General features: G+C 37.5%; 1 pseudogene; it reads right to left on the bottom strand.

The window, feature by feature from the left end:
* Positions 1 to 1,709: 1,709 nt before the first annotated feature.
* Positions 1,710 to 22,286, bottom strand: Stxbp3-ps1 (syntaxin binding protein 3, pseudogene 1; annotated as a pseudogene).
* Between the last annotated feature and the right edge of the window lie 1,687 nt (positions 22,287 to 23,973).

Raw genomic sequence — 23,973 nt, 5'->3', positions numbered from 1 at the left:
CAAAATTAAACTATCATATTAAACATATATGGAAAAGCTTCTGTAAGGCAAAGGACACTGTCATAGCACAAAACAGCAACCAACGGAGTGGGAAAAGATCTTTACCAATCCTACATCCAAGAGTGGGCTAATATCTCTAATATGTACAAAGAACTCAAGGAGTTAGACGCCAGAGAACAAAATAATCCTATTAAAAATTAATTCCATATTAATAGATAGGGAAAGCACAGAACCTTATCTTGTTCTTGAGTTTAACAGAATTGTTCTGAGTTTCTCTTCATTTGATTTGATGTTCACCATATTTGCTGAAATGTGCCTTTCTTGGGTTTAGGTATGCCCATTATATCTTATATGTCTCTGGTAGATGTCATCATCAAGTGCTAGAAGACACATGCAAATGTCTTCTCTGCATCTGTTGTGATGATCATTGTTCTTTTTTCTTTCAGATTGTTTTTATTGTGGATTATGGTTATTGAGTTTTGTATTTTGAACCATCCCCAAGTCACTGAGATTAAGCCTTCTGGTCTTGGTATCCACCAAAATCTTCTTGATGTGTTCTTGGATTTGCTTTGCAAGTATTTTACTTAGCCTTTTGGCTTCCATGTTCATAGGGGAATTGGTCTGTAATTCTCTTTCTTTGTTGAGTCCTTATGTGGTTTGGGTATCAGGGTAATTGTGACCTTAATAATTGAATTGGACAATGTTTCTGCTGTTTCTAATTTGGGGAATAATTTGACGAGTATTTGTGCTAAGTCTTCTTTGTAATTCTGGGAGAAATCTACATTTAGACCTCAGTAATTTTTTCAGTTGGAAGACGTTATTTACTGTTTCTATTGCACTAGGTATTATAGGCCGATATAAATTGTTTGTCTAATCTTGTTTAACTTTGGCAAGTGATACATATTGAAGGAACTATTAATTTCTCTTCAATATTCCAATCTGGTGAGGTGTAGATTTTTAAAGTATATCCTTATGATACTTCAGTGTTTGTTATGTCTCCCTTTTTGTTGTTGATTTGTTAAGTTAGATATTCTATCTCCACATTTTAGTTAATTTTGATAAGTGTTTGTCTTGTTGATATTCTCAAAGAACCAACTCTGTTGCATTGATTCATTATATTGTTTTGTTTAATTTTATTTATCTATAAGTGAACAATATATTTATTTTCTCTCGGAATGTTTATGATAATTTTTGGTTTCAAACTTAAACAGACATGATCTCAAACATATAAAACTGTGTTCTTTAGAATTATCTTGTGAGTAATATGCACAATGAAATCATTATATTAATAACTGTAATTATTTTATACATAAAATTATTAATTTTGGTCTTAAGAAACTGCATTTATAAGAAATAATTATATTATACATACGTTTACAGTTTTTACTTTTATAATTTCTTCATTCAAAATCATTTTGCAGTCAACACTGTATTTCAGCATGTTTTCAGTGAGTAACTACCCATACTTTGTAACAAATTCTGTCCGAAGGTAGAAACATCCTGATTACAAAGCCCTTTAATGTCATATCTTGTACAAAGCAGCAACAGTATTTAAATTATTAGAAATGGCAAACCCAATAACACGTGAACTTCCTTAAGATGTTCACTTGAAAACCACGTCATCTATACACTATTTACACTGCTTAAATGACAGCAGCAACATCTTCTTTAGCTGAATCTGTTAACAAAACCTTTAAACAATAAAAAAGCTACTCATCCTTAAGAAAGGAAACTTTATCCTTTGATTTATTCAGCATATTTATATCATCCAGCAGCTTTCTAGGTGTTAAAATATGTATGAAACCAATAATAACCTCACAGGATTTATGTGCCTGAGAAACTTCGTAAGCACAACTCATCTCAGAGTATGTAATTGCTCCTATTACAAAAGTAATCAGCCTCCACCCATTTTCCTGGTCCACCTCTAAATAGCTCTGGGTTTCTGGCAGGCACTTGCAGCTCCAGGGCCATTCCATTCTGCTGGGCCTCGGGAACAATATGGCCTTTTTTTTTTTTTTTTGGAATCTAATCTATTATCAATAGCATCCTCCAAGATATCTTTGATAAAATGTGTCCATAGAGAAAGCTAAAAAGTCTCTTTTGCAGACCAATCTTTTCTTAGTGGTTTGGCTTGTTGGGATGGGGAAACAATGAGAACATCAAGGCGACTCCAGTTACAAATCATATCACCATCATCTTCTGTCTTTACATTGTGGATCAGTCTGTCCAGATTTTCTTCAGTGGTTCCATTACTATGGAAGATGTAGAGTAGGACTGCCCATATTTAGTTGCAGTTGTCATGGTTTTTGTTGAGCCGCTCTGGGAGGAGCAAGTGCCAGGCCCTGCTCAGTTTTGCAGAACTTCTCAATAATCAGCTTAAACTTATTCATGCGGTCTTCAGCTACGCTAAGATGGACGACTTGCTTTGAGATGTGTTTACGGAAGTGCAGCATCTTTTTCATCAGCTGAGTAGGAGCGCAAAGTGATGTCTTCCCCTCTGTAGGTTTCTCTGTTGGGAAATGCCCTTCATAAGCTTTAGAATTTCATCCAACAAAACCATGGTGTGTTGGTGCCGAACCCGCAGCACCCAGAGGTCAGCATCTTCTTCAGGAACTGCCTCCTCTTTGCCATCTGTTTTGTACTTGTATGTGTCATTCTCAATTGGTAGTAGGTCATATGCCATTGCCTGAAAGATCAGTTCATGCAGGACAGTGGACACAGGGTCAATTATTATTATTAAGATCTGTGACTGAGTTTTACCCTTTATTAGGCCTTTATCATCAATTCTGTAATAGTCTTCAAACTTTTTCTCAATCAGCTGTGCAAGCTTACTGACGTTATCTAAAGGCTTACTCTTCTACCCCATTCCAGGATTTCCATCCAGAGTGGCACACACTGTCACAATCTGCTCAGCCATTGCTTCCATGATTGCTTCTTTTCTGCTGGCATTACTAGGGTCTGGACTGCAACAGTACTAGAATGCATCTGATATGTCAAGAGTATAAACCTGAGATTCACGTGGAATAAAGGAAATACTTATTTCCTTACCAATTTTTTATTCTTTTTTATTGGATTTTTTAATTTACATTTCAATTTTTATCCCCTTCCTCTTTCTCCTCCAGAAACCCTCTATTTCCACCTGCTTCTGTGAGGTTGCTCCCCTTACCCACTCACCCATTCCTTCCTACCTCCCTGCCCTGACATTCACCTAGCTGATGCCTCAAGCCTTCACAGGACCAATAGCCTCTCCTCCCACCAATGCTTGACAAAGCCCATCACTGCTACATATGCAGCTGTAGCCATGGGTCGCTCCATATATACTCTTTGGTTGGTGATTTAGTCCCTGGGAGCTCTGGGGGGTCTGGTTGATTGATACTGTTGTTCTTCCTATGGTGTTGCAAATCCCTTCAGCTACCTCAGTCCTGTCTTAACTCCTCCATTGGGGACCCGGGTCTCAGTTCAATGGTTAGCTGTGAACATCTGCCTCTGTATTTGTCATCCTCTGTCTGAGCCTCTCAGGAGACAGCTTTTATCAGCATGCACTTCTTGGCATCTGCAATATTGTCTGGATTTGGTGACCATATATGGGATGGATGCCCAGGTGGGGCAGTCTCATGTTGGCTTTTCCTGCAGTCTCTGCTCTACTCTTTGTCTCCATATTTCCTCCTGTATTTTGTTCCCCCTTCTAAGAAACATCCAAAATTTGGTCTTGGTCTTCTTTCTTCTTGAGCTTCATGTGGTCTGTGAATTGTATCTTGGGTATTACAAGCTTTTGAGCTAAGATCCACTTATCAGCGAGTGAATACCATGTGTGGTTTGTTGTGATTGGGTTACCTCACTCAGGATGATATTTTCTAGTTCCATCCATTTGCCTATGAATATCATGAAGTCATTGGTTTTAATAGGTGAGTAGTTCTCCATTGTGGAAATGTACCACATTTCCTGTATCCATTCCTCTGTTGAAGGACATCTGTGTTGTTTCCACCTTCTGGCTATTATAAATAAGGCTGCTATGAACATAGTGTTAAAGATACTGACAGGACAAAAGTCAGTGAAGTATACACATGATGCTTTGTATTTTTTCTCAGATTTACTTCCAACATCACGAAAGAAACTCAATTTAGATTTTGGTGTTGGAGAGATAAAGAGCTTTTATTTGTCTGACAGGTTCACAATTCTTATATTCTCTATAACCACCACACCCTCTTCTATCGGGTCTGTTATTCTTCAGCACAAAGACAGAAGCTTGGTAGTGAACTCATCCAATAACATTATCTTCCATTTGCCTTGGCTCCTGCAGTCACTGAACACTGTTGTTTATAGTTTCCTCCACTTGACGCTCTTTAGCCCACCTCCCACTTGCAACCTACTTTGGCCCTGAAAGCTGCTCTCAGGGGAGGGCCCTTCGTCTCACATCCCAGTGAGGCCCCTTCCCCTCTTGTTTCTATTTTATTGATCTCAGCCTTTAATTTGATTTTTTTCTGTCTTCTGCTCTTCTCTTGGGTATGATCACTTCTTTTTGTTCTAGAGCTTTTAGGTGTGTGTTAAGTTGCTAGCATTTATTTTTAATGCAGGTACGTAGAGCCATGAATTTTCCTCTTAGCATCACTTTTATTGTGTGCCATAAGATTGACTGTGATGTGTGTTTCCTTTTGTTGAATTCTAGAAAGTGTTCAATTTCTTTATTTCTGTCCTGACCCATTTTTCACTCAGTAGAAAGTTATCCAGGTTCCATGAGTTTTTAAGATTTCTGTTGTTCCCGTTTTCTCTGTTGCTGGTGATATCTAGTTTCAATCTATGGTAATATGATAAGATTCAGTGAGTTTCTTTCTTACTTTCTTTCTTTCTTTCTTTCTTTCTTGATCTGTTTAGAGTTGCTTTGTGTGCAAGCATGTGGTCAACTTTGGGCAAAGTTCCATTTTATATATAAATAGGTAAATTCTTTTTAGTTGACTGAAATGTCCTGTAAATGTCTGTCAGGCCCATTCAGTTTATCACTTCTATTAACTCCAGTATTTCTCTGTTTAGTTTTTGTTGTTGTTGTTGTTGTTTCTGGATGAACTGTTTGGTGAGAGTTGGGTATTTATGACTCCCACTATCAGTGTATGAGGACCAAGATGTCATGTAAGACATAGTGGTATTTCTTACAATCTTGGGTACCCTTATGTTTGTGGCATCCATGTAAAGATTTGAAATGTCATCTTGGATACTTTTTTTCTTTGATAAATAAGTAGAGTCCTTACCATATCTCTATTGATTAGTTTTGGTTTGAAGTCTATTATAGTAGATATTAAAATATTTACAAGAGCTTTCTTCTTAGCTCCATTTTTAGCAATATCTTTTTTTCAGCTCATTATCCTGAAATTATAATTGTTCTTGAATTTGTAGTGTGTTTCTTGGTAACAGCAGAAGGACGGATCCTGTTTCTGCATACATTCTGATAGTTTTTGTCTTTTTATTGGGAAATTGAGATCATTGACATCGAGAGATATCAATACCAATGATGGTTAATTCCTGTGATTTTGTTTATGATGATACACGTGAGGAAGGGGGTGATGTTTGTAGTATGTGCTTCCACTTCCTTTGTTTTGATATTGCTGGGGTTGGTGTGAAAGTATTTATTTTCTGTGTTTTCATGGATATAGTTAATCTCCTTAGATTGACTTTTTAAGTATCTTCTATGGGGCTGCATGCAGATATTGTTGTAATTTGACTTTATTATGCAATATCTTGTATTCTCCATTTATAGTGATTGGAAGTTTTGTTGGGTATAGTAGTATAGGAAAGCATCTGTGATCTGTTAGAATCTGAAGTCATCTTATCAGTCCTTTTGGCTTTTAATGTCTTCACCAACAAGTTTAATGTAATTCAAATAGATCTGCCTTTAGGTTAATTAATCTTTATCCTTGCAGCCTTTAATATTCTTTCTTTGTTCTATATGGCTTGTGTTTTAATTACTATGTGGTAAGAGGAATTTCTTTTCAGATTCATTCTCTTTGGTGTTCTTGGTGCTTCTTGCACTTTAATATGCATCTCCTTCTTTATGGTCACAAATCTATGGAGAGCTATGGGCCAGCTTAGGAAAACACTTATCATCCCTTTCAGGGTCACCAGGGTTTCAAATCTCAGCTTAACCAAGAACCAGGGTGTATTTCACTGCCCAACCACTGGGGATAGAGTTAAACAAAAAATGAAGATGACAGAGGATTTACTACTACAAAGCTCAGGATGAAAATAGGGGATTAGAGTTCAGGAACATCAGGAAAGGTGTTAATTTGCTTCCAGCTTACCTGCTCTGAAAAAAAGTGTCACTCATGTTGTCATGGGTTGACTGCTTGGGTTGGGTTTTTGACCAAGTGATGTGTGGTAGGATGAAGGTTATAATGAGAAAATCTTTAGGATTCACAGGAGATGGGAGCAAAGAAGACTGTCAGGGGTGTTCTGCTGTGGAACTGGGATGAGACTAGAATATTGGATTTGGGGAAACAGTGAGAAGGTCTGTCAAGAATATTATGAAGAATTTTATAATAGGCACTTTGTGTGCAAAATCAGAAGAAGAGGCTTAATCAGTCATCAGTTACTTTTGTCATTGCTGTGAGAAAGTATCTCACCAAAGCAATTTAGCAGTCCCATTCTACAAAGAAATATTAGTTCTTATTGTTTCTGCTTGGTTGATTTCAGCCCTGAGTTTATTTCCTGCTTTCTACTCCTCTTAGGTTTATTTATTTCTTCTTGTTCTAGAGCTTTATGTTTACTGTCAAGATACTGACATATGCTCTCTCCTACTTCTTTTTGCAGACACTCAGAGCTATGAGTTTTCCTCTTAGTAACACTTTCATTGTGTCCCATAAATTTGGGAATGTTGTATCTTCACTTTCATTAAATTCAAAGAAGTATTTAATTTCTATCTTTATTCCTTCCTTGACCAAGTTGTAGAGTAGAACATTGGTCAACTTCCATGTATATGTGGGCTTTCTGTCATTATTGTTGTTATTGAAGACCTGTCTTACTTAGTGCATGGTGATCTGATAAGATGCATGGGGTTATTGCTATCTTCCTGTACCTGTTGAGGACTCTTTTGTGACTGATTATATTGTCAATTTTGGAGAAGGTTCCATGAAGTCTTGTGAAGAAGGTATTTCCTTTTGATTTAGGATGGGATGTTCTATAAATATCTGTTAAATACATTTGGTTCATAACTTCTGTTAGTTTCTCTGTGTCTCTGTTTAATTTCTATTTCCATGAACTGTCCATTGATGAGAGTGGTGTGTTGAAATCTACTATTAGCATGTGAGGTTGAATGTGTGCTTTGAGCTTTAGTAAGGTTTCTTTAATGAATGTAGGTGCCCTTGCATTTGGAGCAATGATACTTAGGATTGAGAGTTCATGTGGTGGATTTTTCCTTTGATGAATATAAAGTGTCCTTCCTTATCTTTTTTTAATGACTTTTAATTGAAAGTCAATTTTATTTGATATTAGAATGGCAATTCCAGCTGTTTCTTTGGGCCATTTGCTTGGAAAGTTGTTTTCCAGCCATTTACTCTGAGGTAGTGTCTGCCTTTGTTTCTGAGGTATGTTTCCTGCATGCAGCAAAATGCTGGGTTCTCTTACATATCCTTTCTGTTAGTCTATATCTTTTTATAGGAGAATTGAGTCCATTGATGTTGAGAGATATTAAGGAATAGTGATTGTTGCTTACTGTTACTTTCATTGTTAGAGATGGAATTATGTTTGTTTATCTCTCTTTGGTTTCAGTGGAAGGAAATTATATTCTTGCTTTCTATATGGTGTAGTTTCTCTCTGTGTGTTGGAGTTTTCCATGTATTATCCTTTGTAGGGATGGATTTGTAGAAAGATATTGTGCAAATTTGGTTTTGTCATGGAATATCTTGAATTCTACATTTATGTTAATTGAGAGTTTTACTCGATACAGTAACTTGGGCTAGCATTTGTGTACTCTTGGAGTCTCTGTGATATTGGTCCAGGATCACCTGGCTTTCACAGTCTCTGGTGAGAAGTCTGGTGTAATTCTTATAGTTCTGCCTTTATATGTCACTTGACCTTTTGCCCTTACTGTTTGCAATATTCTTTCTATGCTTCGTGCATTTGGTCTTTTAACTATTATTTGACAGGATGAATTTCTCTTCTGCTCTAATCTACTTGGAGTTCTGTAGACTTCCTATATATTTATGGGCATCTCTTTCTTTAAGTTAGGGAAGTTTTCTTCTATAATTTTGTTGAAGATATTTACTGGCCCTTTAAGTTGGGAGCCTTCACTTTCTACTATACCTATTATCCTTAGGTTTGATCTTCTCCTTGTGTCCTGGATTTCCTGTATGTTTTGGGCTAGGAGCTTTTTGCATTTTACATTACCTTTGACAGTTGTGTCTATGTTTTCTATGGTATCTTTGGCCCCTGAGATTCTCTCTTCTAACTCTTGCATTCTGTGGGTGATGCTTGTATCTATGGCGCATTGTCTCTTCCTTAGGTTTTCTATATCCAGGGTTGTCCCCCTTTGTGCTTTCTGTCTTGTTGCTATTTCCATTTTCAATTCATTCACTGTTTTAGTTGTGTTTTCCTGTAATTCTTTCAGGAATTTTTATGTTTTCTCTCTAAGGACTTCTACTTCTTTACTTGTGTTTTCTTGCATTTCTTTAAGGAAGTTCTATATGTCTTTCTTAAAGTCCTCCATCATAATAAAAAATGTGATTTTGCATCTAAATCTTGCTTTTCTGCTATGTATGGATATACAGTATTTTCTTTGGTGGGACAACTGGGCTCTGATGATGCCAATTAGTCTTGGTGTCTGTTGATTAGGTTCCTGCACTTGCCTCTAGCCATTGGGTTGTCTCTGGTGTTTGCTTGTCTTGCTGTTTCTGAGAGTGACTTGCCCCTGCTGTAGGCCTCTGTGTAAGCACTCCTGTAGAACTGTTTTCCTGTCTTCTTTCAGCCTTTCCTGAGACCAGGTGCTCTGATTTCAAGTGTGTCTGAGCTATACATAGAATCAACAAAAACAGGAGCTGTTTCTTTGAGAAAATCAACAAGATAGATAAACCTTTAGCCACACTAACCAGAGGTCACAGAGAGTGTTTCCAAATTAACAAAATCAGAAATGAAAAGCGAGACATCTGAAGAATCTGAAGAAATTTTTAAAAATCTTCAGATCCTACTACAAAAGCCTATATTCAACAAAACTGGAAAACCTGGAGGAAATAGACAATTTTCTAGACAGATACAAGGTACCAAAGTTAAATTAGGAACAAATAAACCATCCCAACAACCCCATAACTCCTAAAGAAATAGAAGAAATTATTAAAACTCTCCCAACCAAAAAGAGCCCAGGACCAGATAGGTTTATTGCAGAACTCTATCAGACCTTCACAGAAGACCTCATACCAATACTGTCTAAACTATTTCACAAAATTGAAACAGATGGAGCACTACCGAATTCCTTCAATGAATCCACAATTACTCTTATATTGAAACCACACAAAGACCCACAAAGAAATAGAACTTCAAACCAATTTCTCTTTTGAACATTGACACAAAAATACTCAATAAAATTCTTGCAAACTGAATCCAAGAACACATGAAAAGGATCATCCATCATGATAAAATAGGCTTCATCCCAGGAATGCAGGGATGGTTTAATATACGGAAATCCATCTATGTAATCCACTATATAAACAAACACAAAGATAAGAACCACATGGTCATTTCATTAGACACTGAGAAAGCATTTGACAAAATTAAGCACCCCTTCATGATAAAAGTCCTGGAGAGATCAGGAGTTGAAGGCCTATATCTAAACAAAGTAAAGTCAATATACAGCAAATCAGTAGCTAACATCAAAATAAATGGAGAGAAATTTGAAGCAATCCCACTAAAATCAGGGACTAGAAAAGGCTGCCCACTCTCTCCCTATTTATTCAATATAGTACTCGACATCATATCCAGAGTAATCGGACAGATAAAGGAGGTCAAAGGGATACAAATTGGAAAGGAAAAATTCAAAATATCACTATTTGCAGTTGATATGATAGTGTAAATAAGTGACCCCAAAAGTTCCACCAGAGAACTACTTCTCCTGTTCAACAACTTCAGCAAAGTGTCGGGGTATACAATTAACTCAAACAAATCAGTAGCCTTCCTCTCAAAGGATAAACAGGCCAAGAGAGAAATTAGGGAAATGACACCCTTTACAATTGTCCCAAATAATATAAAATATCTTAGTCTGACTTTAACCAAGCAAGTTAAAGATCTTATGACAAGAACTTCAAGTCTCTGGAGAAAGAAATTGAAGAAGATCTCAGAAAATGGAAAGATCTTCCTTGCTCATGTATTGGCAGAATTAATGTAGTAAAGATGGCCATTTTGCCAAAAGCAATCTACAGATTCAATGGAATCCCCATCAAAATTCCATCTCAATTCTTTATAGAGATAGAAAGAGCAATTTGCAAATTCATTTGGAATAACAAAAAACCCAGGATAGTGAAAACTATACTCAATAATAAAAGAACTTCTGGGGAAATCACCATCCCTGAGTTCAAGCAGTATTACAGAGCAATAGTCATAAAAACTGGATGTATGGTATTGGTACAGAGATAGGCAGATAGATCAGTGGAACAGAATTGAAGACCCAGTAATGAACCCACACACCTATGGTCACTTGATTTTTGACAAAGGAGCCAGAACCATCCAATCGAAGAAAGATAGCATGTTCTACAAATGGTGCTGGTTGAACTGAAGGTCAGGATGTAGAAGAATGGAAATCGATCCATTCTTATCACCATGTACAAAGCTTAAGCCCAAGTGGATCAAGGACCTCCACATCAAACCACGTACACTCAAACTAATAGAAGAAAGAGTGGGGAAGAGTCTCAAGCACTGGGGAAAATATCCCAAACAAAACACCAGTGGCTTATGGTCTAAGATCAAGAATCGACAAATGAGACCTCATAAAACTGCAAAGCTTCTGTAAGGCAAAAGACATGGTCATTAGGACAAAACAGCAACCAAGAGATTGGGAAAAGATCTTTACCAATCCTACATCTGATAGAGGGCTAATATCTAAGATAGACACAGAACTCAAGAAGTTAGACTCCAGAGAACCAAAGAACCCTATTAAACAAAACATTCTCAGCTGAGCATTATTTAATGGCCAAAAATCACCAAAAGAAATGTTGACCATCCTTAATCATCAGGGAAATGAAAATCAAAACAACCCTGAGATTCCACCTCATACCAGTCAGAATGACTAAGATAAAAAACTCAGGTGACAGCAGATACTGGTGACAATGTGGAGAATGGAGACAGTCCTCCATGTTGGTGGTATTGCAAACTGGTACAACCACTCTGGAAATCAGTCTGGAGGTTCTTCAGAAAATTGAACATTACACTACCTGAGGACCCAAATATAGCCCTCCTGGGCATATACCCAAATGATGCTCCAACATACAACAAAGACACATGCTTCACTATGCTCATAGCAGCCTTATTCATAATAGCCAGAAGCTGGAAAGAACCCAGATGCCTTTCAACAGAGGAATGGATTTAAAAAAGTGGTACATCTACACAATGGAATACTATTCAGCTATCAAAAACAATGACTTCGTGAAATTCATAGACAATTGGAATGAACTAGAAAATATCATCCTGATGGAGGTAACTCAATCAAAGAAAAACACACTTGGTATGCATTCATTGAGAAGTGGATATTAGCCAAAAAGCTCAAATTATCCAAGATGCAATCCACAGACTATAGGAAGCTCAAGAAGAATGATGACCAAAATGTGAATGCTCCTACTCCTTTTTAAAAGGGGAAAAATATATCCATAGGAGGGGATATGGAAGCAAAGTTTAGAGCAGTGACTCAAGGAATGGCCATTCAGAGCCTGTCCCAGCCACCAAAATTTATAAGATTGATGAAGCTGAGAAATGCATGCTGAAAAGGACTGGATGTAGATCTCTCCTGAGAGACACTTCTAGAGCATTTCCAATACAGAGGTCAATGTCAGCAGCAAACCACTGAACTGAGAATAGGACGCCCTTTGGGGGGAATTGGAAGAAGTATTGAAAGAGTTGAAGGGGCTTGCAATCCCATAAAAACAGCAATGCCAACCAACCAGAGCTTCCAGGGACTAAACCACTACTGAAAGACTATACATGGACTGACCCAGGGCTCCAACTGCATATGTAGCAGAGAATAGCCTTGATGGGGCCCCAGTGGAAGGGGAAGGCCTTTGTCCTGCCAAGGTTGAACCCCCAGTGCAGGGGAATATGGGGGAAGGCAGTAAGGGGGGTGTATGTGGAGAATACAGGTAAGCAGGATGGAGGCTTATGGACAGGAAACCGGGAAAGGGAATAACATTTGAAATGTAAGTAAAGAAATATATCTAATAAAAAAGTAAAAAAAAAAAAGAAATATTAGGAGGATATCAGTGAAGACTGGACTAAACCAAAAGAAACATAGGAGGAAAACCTCTAATCCCTTCAGATCAATACCTGGCATTTGGAACCTGCAGCACAAAATGTATACTCTAATAAGCTGCAATATCTCCATGTCTCCAGTACTGCCAAATGAGGCACACACGACAAATCACTGTGGATCTACCCATAGAGCAATGTTTAAGCACCCAAGACGCTAAATGGTAGCAAATAACATAAAGCAATGGGAAGATAAACACTAATGATCAATGTATAAATTACAATAAACACTCAGACACATATGATAATACTAAGGAACATTGAATATGCATATCCTATAAAGACTAGTATTTCAACGGTAGGCAATTACAAAAAACAGACAAACACAGTTTGAGTCAATTGTCTATTCATTAGGAAAAATATTGTGTGCATTATGTGGTGATCACAAGAGTAGCTAGGGCAGCGGGTCTGTGTGACAACTAATGCTGGCTGTATCTGAAATCAACTGAAAGCAAAAGTTGCTGAGCACTCTTCGGAAGGGTTTTCTTGATTAGATTAGTTGAAGCAGGAAGACCTGCCCTAAATGTGAGTGGCACCTTCTACTGGCAGCTCAGATAAAAAGTCTTGAAGGAAAGAAATGCTTGCCAATATTGCCTAGTTTTCTGGGCTTTAACTGTAGACTGAGGACCAGAAACCCTCCAAGAATACCCTAGGTCTTCAGATCCATGTTGAAACTAACTGCCACGATATCCATCCTTGTGGATTGAATGAACTTCTACTGGATTCCAGCCTCCCTAAAGTGAGACAGCCAGAATACCATGAGATAATTACATCTTAAGCAACAGGAAAGTAATAATTACCGTGTACATTTGCTCACCGTCCTGCATTTAAATTGTGTTCGTAAATGAGTTTTAAGCAGTGTAAAACTAAAGAGTGGATCTTATAATAATATGCACACACAGAACTTTAAAACTAGTAAAATTTAAAACAACGTAAATAATATATTGTCCAGGAGCAAGTATATAGGTGTTAAGATATAGACAAAGGAGCAAGGAGATGGCAGTCTGAAATCCATTGTGTGATTAAATCTTGGAGATGAAGAGGGATCTCACACAGGAAATCACAAAAATCCATATAATGTCATATTAGTTAATCAGTGGTCACAGAGTAGTATTGAATTATATAAGCATTTTACTGTATTTTAAAACTCTAGAATTGTGTTCTAATTAGTTTTGAGAAAAATAATCTGTGTGCTATGTAGGTAGGGAAGCCCAGAGTTCATGGAATCACCCAGGGAACCTGATGATGTATAGAATCGAACTCAGAGTTGCTCCTACTACCTATGACAGATACCTTCTCAGACTGTAAGCAGATACTTGGACGTGCACAGACTACTAGGCTTTATAAATGTTATATCTGTTGCCATATACACATATCTGCCAGTTAGTTTAGTTTGAAAATTAGGAGTTCTAGGAAATTAAGAATAATGATGGCAAAGTGGAGAAAATTAAAATATGCCTATTCAATTTTATGTGAGCTATATACACACACTCATTCAGTGCACTTACATGTTGTTATACTATATTTACATTTTTTAGATAGAACCTTACTTTGTAACCATGACTAGCCAAGAATTTGCTATGTAGATCTGGCTGACCTCAAACTCAAAGAGATTTGTCTGTCTGTGCCTCTACTTCTATTTTCTGGGAAATAACCCTGTGAGCCAACATGCCTGGCTTAATACTTCTACTTCTTGCTGACTATGGGAAACACAAACAGGACAAAGCAAAGGCACAGGCAGGAGATGGATCTTGTATCCTTGTCTAGTTTGGCATGTGTCTGGAACATTTATTCTTAGTGATAAGCTAATCAGTCTCATTTCCTTTTCCTCAAGTACAGTTTTTTCCATATGTCTCTTATGATAATCTTGTCACCCTCCATCAAAGAGGCCCTGCTGTTTAAAGATTGAATAAAGCACTCCGTTATTAAGTCTTTAAAACATGTAATGTACCCTCAACTACTACTGTTGGAGGTAATACGAGAACACTTTGTTCTTCAAAACATAAGAAAGGAGGAGAAATTGTTATGGAGTTTCTATGTAATAGAATATTTCAGAATTCCTCAGTTACAAGCTATCCATGAAAAGACCTCTGTTAGATTTTGGAGATGGTGTGTGTGTGTGTGTGTGTGTGTGTGTGTGTGTGTGTGTGTCTGTGTGTCTGTGTGTGTCTATGTGTGTCTGTGTGTCTTTGTGTGTCTGTGTGTGTGTGTCTGTGTGTATGTATGTACATGTGTCCATGCTGAGCATTATTTGCATAGAGAATTTGACAGCAGTCTTTTGTAGGTAGTAAGATTATGGATGATAATTCTTTTCTATTTAATATTAAGATATCGTTGGCTATTTGGTTTTTATTTTCTTTTACTAATAACATGTCATAAAGATATTAAAAGTTGAGTTAAAATTTCTACAATGTAATTTAGCTCCTGTGTACCTGAATGCTTATTAAACTAATGAGAAAATTGAAAGAAAATTTGACAATATAAAAATCCTAAACTGCCAATCATACTCACACAAAGTTTGAGAGAACATCTAAATTCTATTGTTGCTCAAGATGAAATACATTTTTATCATTTAATTGAAAGACAAAAGGAAATCCTAATGAAAACTCTAAAATAAAAAGGCAGAGACATTTTAATTTTTTTCTCAATTGAAACAGAATAATTATTCATGGAACAGAAGATTTCTGCTTTTAATTATGAACCATGAAAACAGGGTACTCTTGCCAAATATCAAATTTACAAAAGAATAGGAGGTAGAAGTAGAATGGATAACTAGAACCAAAGCAACCTAAATATTAGTGTTGTAAAAACAGGATAATTTGCATTGTTAATAATGTTATTTCCCCTAATTTTACAAGATTTTATCTTTAATAAGGACTTAATGAATCTAAACATAACAAATGCAAACTACTATAACAGAATTCCTGGTGACGCATGTTTCCTTACATCGCTGTTAGGTCCTGCACATCTACAGAGATTCTGTATCATTTTTGCTCTGTATGTACACATTGTGCCATTGTGCACATGTATGATTTCGTGTTAGAAAAGAGAACTAAATAAAACCAAACAAAATGGAATTTTAGAGCTTTGCCCACATACAAATAAATATCTCCATTGTGGAGTTATATATCAGGTGTTAGAGCCAAGCAGCTGACACGGTCTCCTGATCCAGGGCAGGCTCTGCCAGGATTTCCTATTAAACTGTCAGTCAACAGACACTAGGTGACGAAAAGGACCAAGCTGCACATCTTATTTCCTAATTTACTATTCTCCCATCACACTATTCATGCTGCCTCCAAGTCAAATGTAGTAATCATAAAAAACGGTCAAATGTGTCAACACATAGGCAAACATAAGAACCACTTATAATTAAGAAAATAAAACCTTCACACTTTTGTGGTAATAAATATGTAAGTGCTGAAATACAAAGGCAAACAAATAGCAGAACTCTCAGTGTGTTCTAATTATTCAGAGTTACAAACCGAAATTGATTTAGATGTAGACGCATACTATGTCCATACATTTCATGAGCTGTTATTACCCGTGATGTTTTAAAGGAGGACAGAGGAGCTGCAGACATAGCTCAGCTGCGCTTACTTCTCCAGGGGACCTGAATTCAGTCTCTAGTATCTACGTCAGGTAACTCCCAACCTTTTATAGTTCCAGCTCCAAGGGACCCGATTGCCTCTTCTGGCCTCTTTAAATACCTGCACTCACAAGTACACCTGAGACACCACCTCCCAGGTACATACACATAACTAAGTATACGATACATCATTTTTAAGTGTACAGAGAAATCATTCCATATTGGTTACATTGCTAGACTATACTTCCTCACTCTCAGCAAATCGATTCTCCACTAGACACATATTTAGAAGAAAATAAGAAAGTCTTCTGGCCACTGTAGGCTACTTCTCAAATAACCCGATTAAAATCACTTTCAATGAGTAAATGTCTGGCCAGGATGGGATTGTTTCTTTTACCGCCTGCATCTTTCCTTTTGCATACCATCCTTATTGTTTCTCTACCCAGACTTTCCTTGTAGAAGGAAACAAGGATAAAAGAAAAACAGAGACAGAATTATGGTAAGTTACCAAGAACACTGAACCCTGGCAGCACCTTCACAGCCAATGTTGAGACAGCAATAGGAGAGCAATGGAGACTGAGGCATGAGAGTCTGCCCAGTAGGAAGCATTAAGTATAAACCGTTGTGGGAGATTTAGAAGTCTTTTTCTATCTAACTGTCCAGGTATCTGTACTAACAGCATAGATTCCCTAAGACATTTTTCTTACCAGTGACACTCACTGGTCTTAGTATTTATTTGTGTCTATACATCCTCAGTTGAGCACCAGGATGTAAATAAAAATGCTATTTCATTTTATATAAAACAGGAATACAAAGTGACCATAATTTATCCAGCTGCTGAGTGGAAATTCTGGGCACTAAAGGAGGGTGTTCCCTGTGGAACTCCTGATTTCTGTTACCACCTTAGAAGCTAAGGCTTCCTAGCATTAGGATCTCACTAAGAAGATAACACACTGAAACACATGAGACTTTCACAAGCTGAAATATCTCTGCTTTCCTAAATCTAAGACGGTAGGGATATCTGTAAGTGTACTAATTGAAACAGACTAACAACTACACACAGAGTGGGATCCAAAAACCGACAAAATCACCCAAATATAATCACATGATTAAAAGACATATATCATCAATATCATCATCATCAACATCAACAACCACAACAAAAACAACAACAAGAACATCAACATCGTTATCATCATCATCATCACTCTGTCTCTACTTTGAGTCAGCTGGAATATTCTGGTTCATACTGGGCCTTAGGGACGCACATGACTTAAACATGCATCTTTATGTTATAAAGGTTTTAAAAATATTTTTACTCATCTATATGTGTGAGCAAGCGTCTGCTACATCTGTGAAGGCACTTGTGGAGACTTGAAGTAGGAGTTGGATCCCCTTGAATTGGAGTTTACGGCGAGTTGTGAGCTACCCGATATGGTTGTCAAGTGCTCTTAACCACAGAGACATCATTTTAGCCCCACGATTGCATATTTAGCAAGGAATTTCACAACTTCCAGAAAAGTATTGAAATATGCACTTTCAAGCCCAGATTAGATGAACACCAGAGGATCAACAAAAACTTTCAGGTCTCTTCCACCTATAATTTGGAAACGCACATTTACAAACTATTTCTACCTATGGTGGAATAGTATACTACAACTTCCCAGTTCTGTCTACCCACTGATGAGCACACATTAGTCAACAGCTGGCCATCTACTCCCAGACCTGATTCTACCCACTTCCTGGCAACCATCTCTAGAGTCTCAGTTTCTTTGAAATAATTGGTTTTTTTCTGTTGGATCTTCTTGCTGCAACCATGCTGTCATAGTGATGGGACTTCATTCTGTTTTGTGGCTACATAGTATTCCACAGTACGTATGTACCACTTTTCCCTTATTAACCTATCCACTTATACTTGCTTAGCTAATTTCAATGTAATTATATATTATACCGAACTGCAAATGCCTTCTTGATATGATTGTATGTCCTTTGGATACATACTGAATAGAATCATGGGATTTCTGGAGTATAAGATAGATCAACTCCTCATTTTATTCAAGAAGTTCAGTATGTTTTGCATGACTGTGGTAATTCATATTCTCATTAGGTGCACAAGAATTCCTTTTTATTCACATCTCACCAGCACTTATAACTTTTAGTCCTTTTGATAATGCCTATTCTCACTTTGATAAAATAATATTTCATTATGGGATTTTAAATCTTTACGAAATTATTGTTGTTGCTGTCATCATCATGATCATCATCATTGTCATGTGCACTTGATACAGTATATGTACAGATATCAGAAGACATTTTTTTAAAACTCAGTTCTCTCTTTACAACATGTCGATCCAGGGATTAAACTCAGGTCATCTGGCTTTAGTTATTGAGTCGTCTTACTGTGCCACATTGTAGAGTTTTAAGGTATTTTTCTAAGGTATCATTCTTATTATTTTTACCTGAGTGTGCTTGTGTGTATGTGGCATTGTGTCTCATGGGTGAGCTGCATGTATGTTTTTTCTTATGGATGGTGGAAAAGCCCATAAGCTCCCATAGAGATAAAGTTATACTTGGTTATGAGACATCCAACGTGGGTATTAGGAAATAAACTTCTGAGAGAACATTAATCACTTTCAACCCCTGAGTAATCTCTCCTTCCTTTTGCAAACACTGTAATAGGGTATCCACTGTATAAATGGCAGGCTTCACAATGACATTCTCATCAAGTACAGCTAGTATTTTAACTCCATTCCCCACATTGTCCTTTCTGTCCCTCCTTCCCTATTCACTGTTATATCTCCTTTCTCAAAATTTTCAATTTCCTGATGACTACTGATGTTCAACATCTTTGTAAACCTATTTGTCATTTCTATGCCTTCTTTTTTTTTGAGCAGAAAACATCTGAAACCTATTTATTCCTTTTTTTATTAACTTGAGTATTTCTTATTTACATTTCGAATGTTATTCCCTTTCCCGGTTTCCGGGCAATCATCCTCCTAATCCCTCCCCCTCCCCTTCTTTATGGGTGTTCCCCTCCCCATCCTCCCCCAATTGCCGCCCTCCCCCCACCAATCACGTTCACTGGGGGTTCAGTCTTAGGAGGACCAAGGGCTTCCCCTTCCACTGGTGATCTTACTAGGATATTCATTGCTACCTATGAGGTCAGAGTCCAGAGTCCAGGGTCAGTCCATGTATAGTCTTTAGGTAGTGGCTTAGTCCCTGGAAGCTCTGGTTGCTTGTCATTGTTGTTCATAAGGGGTCTCGAGCTCCTTCAAGTTCTTCAAGTTCTTTCTCTGATTCCTTCAACGGGGTCCCGTTCTCAGATCAGTGGTTTGCTGCTGGCATTCACCTCTGTATTTGCTGTATTCTGGCTGTGTCTCTCAGGAGCGATCTACATCCGGCTCCTGTCGGCCTGCACTTCTTTGCTTCATCCATCTTGTCTGTATATGTATGGGCCACATGTGGGGCAGGCTCTGAATGAGTGTTCCTTCTGTGTCTGTTTTAATCTTTGCCTCTCTATTCCCTGCCAAGGGTATTCTTGTTCCCCTTTTAAAGAAGGAGTGAGGCATTCACATTTTGATCATCCGTCTTGAGTTTCATTTGTTCTAGGCATCTAGGGTAATTCAAGCATTTGGGTTAATAGCCACTTATCAATGAGTGCATACCATGTGTGTTTCTCTGTGATTGGGTTACCTCACTCAGGATGATATTTTCCAGTTCCAACCATTTGCCTACGAATTTCATAAAGTCATTGTTTTTGATAGCTGAGTAATATTCCATTGTGTAGATGTACCACATTTTCTGTATCCATTCCTCTGTTGAAGGGCATCTGGGTTTTTCCAGCTTCTGGCTATTATAAATAAGGCTGCTATGAACATAGTGGAGCACGTGTCTTTTTTATATGTTGGGGCATCTTTTGAGTATATGCCCAAGAGAGGTATAGCTGGATCCTCAGGCAGTTCAATGTCCAATTTTCTGAGGAACATCCAGATTTATTTCCAGAATGGTTGTACCAGTCTGCAATCCCACCAACAATGGAGGAGTGTTCCTCTTTCTCCACATCCTCGCCAGCATCTGCTGTCACCTGAGTTTTTGATCTTAGCCATTCTCACTGGTGTGAGGTGAAATCTCAGGGTTGTTTTGATTTGCATTTCCCTTATGACTAAAGATGTTGAACATTTCTTTAGGTGTTTCTCAGCTATTCAGCATTCCTCAGCTGTGAATTCTTTGTTTAGCTCTGAACCCCATTTTTTAATAGGGTTATTTGTCTCCCTGCGGTCTAACTTCTTGAGTTCTTTGTATATTTTGGATATAAGACCTCTATCTGTTTTAGGATTGGTAAAGATCTTTTCCCAATCTGTTGGTTGCCGTTTTGTCCTAACCACAGTGTCCTTGCCTTACAGAAGCTTTGCAGTTTTATGAGATCCCATTTGTCGATTCTTGATCTTAGTGCATAAGCCATTGGTGTTTTGTTCAGGAAATTTTTCCCAGTGCCCATGTGTTCCAGATGCTTCCCTAGTTTTTCTTCTATTAGTTTGAGTGTATCTGGTTTGATGTGGAGGTCCATGATCCACTTGGACTTAAGCTTTGTACAGGGTGATAAGCATGGATCGATCTGCATTCTTCTACATGTTGACCTCCAGTTGAACCAGCACCATTTGCTGAAAATGCTATCTTTTTTCCATTGGATGGTTTTGGCTCCTTTGTCAAAAATCAAGTGACCATAGGTGTGTGGGTTCATTTCTGGGTCTTCAATTCTATTCCATTGGTCTATCTGTCTGTCTCTGTACCAATACCATGCAGTTTTTATCACTATTGCTCTGTAATACTGCTTGAGTTCAGGGATAGTGATTCCCCCTGAAGTCCTTTTATTGTTGAGGATAGTTTTAGCTATCCTGGGTTTTTTGTTATTCCAGATGAATTTGCAAATTGTTCTGTCTAACTTTTTGAAGAATTGGATTGGTATTTTGATGGGGATTGCATTGAATCTGTAGATTGCTTTTGGTAAAATGGCCATTTTTACTATATTGATCCTGCCAATCCATGAGCATGGGAGATCTTTCCATCTTCTGAGGATTTTTCAATTTCTTTCTTCAGAGTCTTGAAGTTGCAAGTTGTTCTTTTTAGAAATGTCTGTTTAGAACTACCATCCAATTTTTTGGAAATCAAGATACTTAAAATATTTTCTGCTACTGAACTTTGCATTTCTTATAGATTCTGAATATTAGTCTACTCTGAGCTGCATAGGTTACAAATACTTTCTCCCATTAAACAGGTTATTTGAGCCTCCTTTTGAATCTTGCCCTTGATGAAAATAAAGTTTTTTTCTTTATTTTTTATAACTTCATTATTTTATTTTTCCTTTTGCATCCTATGGTTTTGAATTTTTTCCAAAGACATTCTTGCCCATTTGCAAGGGTTGAAGTATTTCCCCTATGTGATCCCTACAGATTCAGAACTGCACATCTCAGAGTTATGTCCTCAGTTCATTTTTGGTTAAATTTTATAACTGGTGAGAAATGGTAACAGGGATCATTCTTGCACATGTGAACATGTAATTCTGCAGTATCATTAGCTGGAAAAATTGTCCACTTAACAATGTGTGCCTTTAGCTGTTCCTAAACCAGAAGCTTTTAATTCACAAGTCTATTCCGTAACACATTTAAGACCAAATAAACGTAAACCTTATTACCAAAATTACCCAAACTGCCAAGTTTGCAACACCTTCTTCCAGTCTAACACAAACTGCAAAAAGATATGTTCTAAAGATAGTCGGAAGAAAATAATTTGCACAAGCCTTCCCTACCTCTGACACTAAATATATGCTTAACAGTCTGTAAAGGCATCAGTGATTTGCAGCTAGTTGAGTAGTTTTAGAGGTCACTGAGGATGGATCACTTTTTCACATTCAGCACTTATAAATCCAGGAGCAGAAATGTAGGACGTTAATTATTGAGCAAGAGAATGGTGTCTGAATGGAGACATAGTATTCTATACTGTCCAGAAAAATAATAAAATTAATGTCTATCTAGAACTTTTCTAGTAAAGAATAAGAAATACAATCACCCCCTTAGCAGTTAATCCATGTGGGCCAGTCAATCACCTGGAGAACAATAACATACCCTCCCTCAAATAAAGCTGTCTGTTCTAGAAGTTTGGAAGTCAAATAAAGCCTCCCCAAAATGCAAATCAGCACAATGGAGCCAAAGGCCATCGCCCAACTTTACCCCACTAAGTGTTGTACAGTACAGTAAACTCTCTTTGGTACAATACTCGCTCTGTGTCTCATTTGAATTTTTTGAAGGTCACTACAAGGCTTATGGAACTTAAGGGAGACCAGAGTGAAATGCTAGTGACATAAGGAACAGAAGCTGATGTCTTACTTATTGCCTATCAGAAGCTTCAGCAGATGTCATAACCTTAGGCATTTGAAACTGTGGTCCTCTGCTAGTCTTTACATTGTAAAGCATTTCATGAGAAAACAATGCTGAGTTGACATTAAATATCAAAAAATCATATTGTTTTCTAAAAATAATTTGTCCAAAGTCCCTTAAGGGAAAGAGACACATATGTTGCCTAATGGGTAATTTAATGTTGAGTTGTGGTTTTGATTTGGTTTTGTTGGTTAGATGGTTGGTTGGTTTTAGTTGCTTAATTCTTTTCTTTCTAGTTTTAAAGCAATGTAATTGTATAGTGCATCAGTATAGTCTTGCTAATATTTAAAATGAACTGAGCTACAAAAGTGTCTGTCCTCAGTTCTTCACAGACTTCGATTCTGCACTCACTGTCAGGCAACATTTTCTCACAGCACTTGAAACATTGCCAAATTTAATTTCTTTCCTCTGGGTGTTTATTTTGAAGAGTTTCCATGCCATCTCAAGTTTGGTACTGCTATTAATTACTTCTCTAGCTGCTGTACTAAAACACTTGAGAATAGCACATTAAGGAGGGCAGGGGTGGGTCATTCCTACCCATAGTTCAGAAGAACGCAGTTAAGGAGGGAAGTGTTTATTCCTGCTCACAGTTCATAGGAACACAATCCATTACACTAGGACACTCTTACAGGTAAGGACATGGAGTGGCTCGTCCTAATCCAGAAGTAGAGAAGAATAAATGTTAGGTGCAACATGGTTGTGAATGTGGCTGCGTAACAGTTTCAGATGCAGGGGCATCATCAATCTGATTAATGAATTTCTGATTTTTCCAGATGGCATTGTTCTTTCTTGTATGCTTGTTTGTTTTGCCTTTTTCTATACTATGTTTGTCTTCGAATATAAATCTGGTAAAATGTGCCAATGTATTTCAGGCTTTTTCCCACTTTCTCTTTTAATAGATTAATGTATCTTGTTTTATATTGAGGTCCTTGATCCACTTGAACTTGAGCTTTGTAAAAGGAGATAGATGTGGATCAGTTTGTATTCTTCTACAGACAGATGGCTAGTAGAGTCTTTCTATTATCTGGAAAAGGGAGTAGAGCCATTAATAGAAAAGAAAAGTGTTCTGATGTCTATTAGGAACAAACTGTACTGGTCCTGACCATTACTGCAGTCAACTCAGGCATAATGGGACAAGGGGTTCTGATGCCTTGTGGAGACTGACTGCCTTACTTGTTTTATGAGAAATTTTAGTCAACTCATGATGATTAAGTTGCACCAGGAAATGTTTGAAGGCGGAAATATTTTTGAGAAACCTGAAGTTTTCATATTTAATGGAATTCAAGACTTTGGGTCTTAGTCACTAAGGACAGGGATACCCATAGAAAATATAAGGGGCAAGATAGAGGAAGAAATAGGTCTATTGGATAATTGAACTGATCCTCCTGGAAAGGTTGGAACATAATGATTTGACCCCCTGTCATTGCCTGCCTAAGGAAATTGGAGAACAAGTTCTAAGAGATAGAA

The sequence above is a fragment of the Rattus norvegicus genome, chromosome 4 (genome assembly GCF_021556685.1).
Source record: "Rattus norvegicus strain SHRSP/BbbUtx chromosome 4, alternate assembly SHRSP_T2T, whole genome shotgun sequence".
Classification (NCBI taxonomy): domain Eukaryota; kingdom Metazoa; phylum Chordata; class Mammalia; order Rodentia; family Muridae; genus Rattus; species Rattus norvegicus.
The sequence above is the reverse complement of the archived record's forward strand: the minus strand, read 5'-3'. Positions and strand labels throughout refer to the sequence as shown.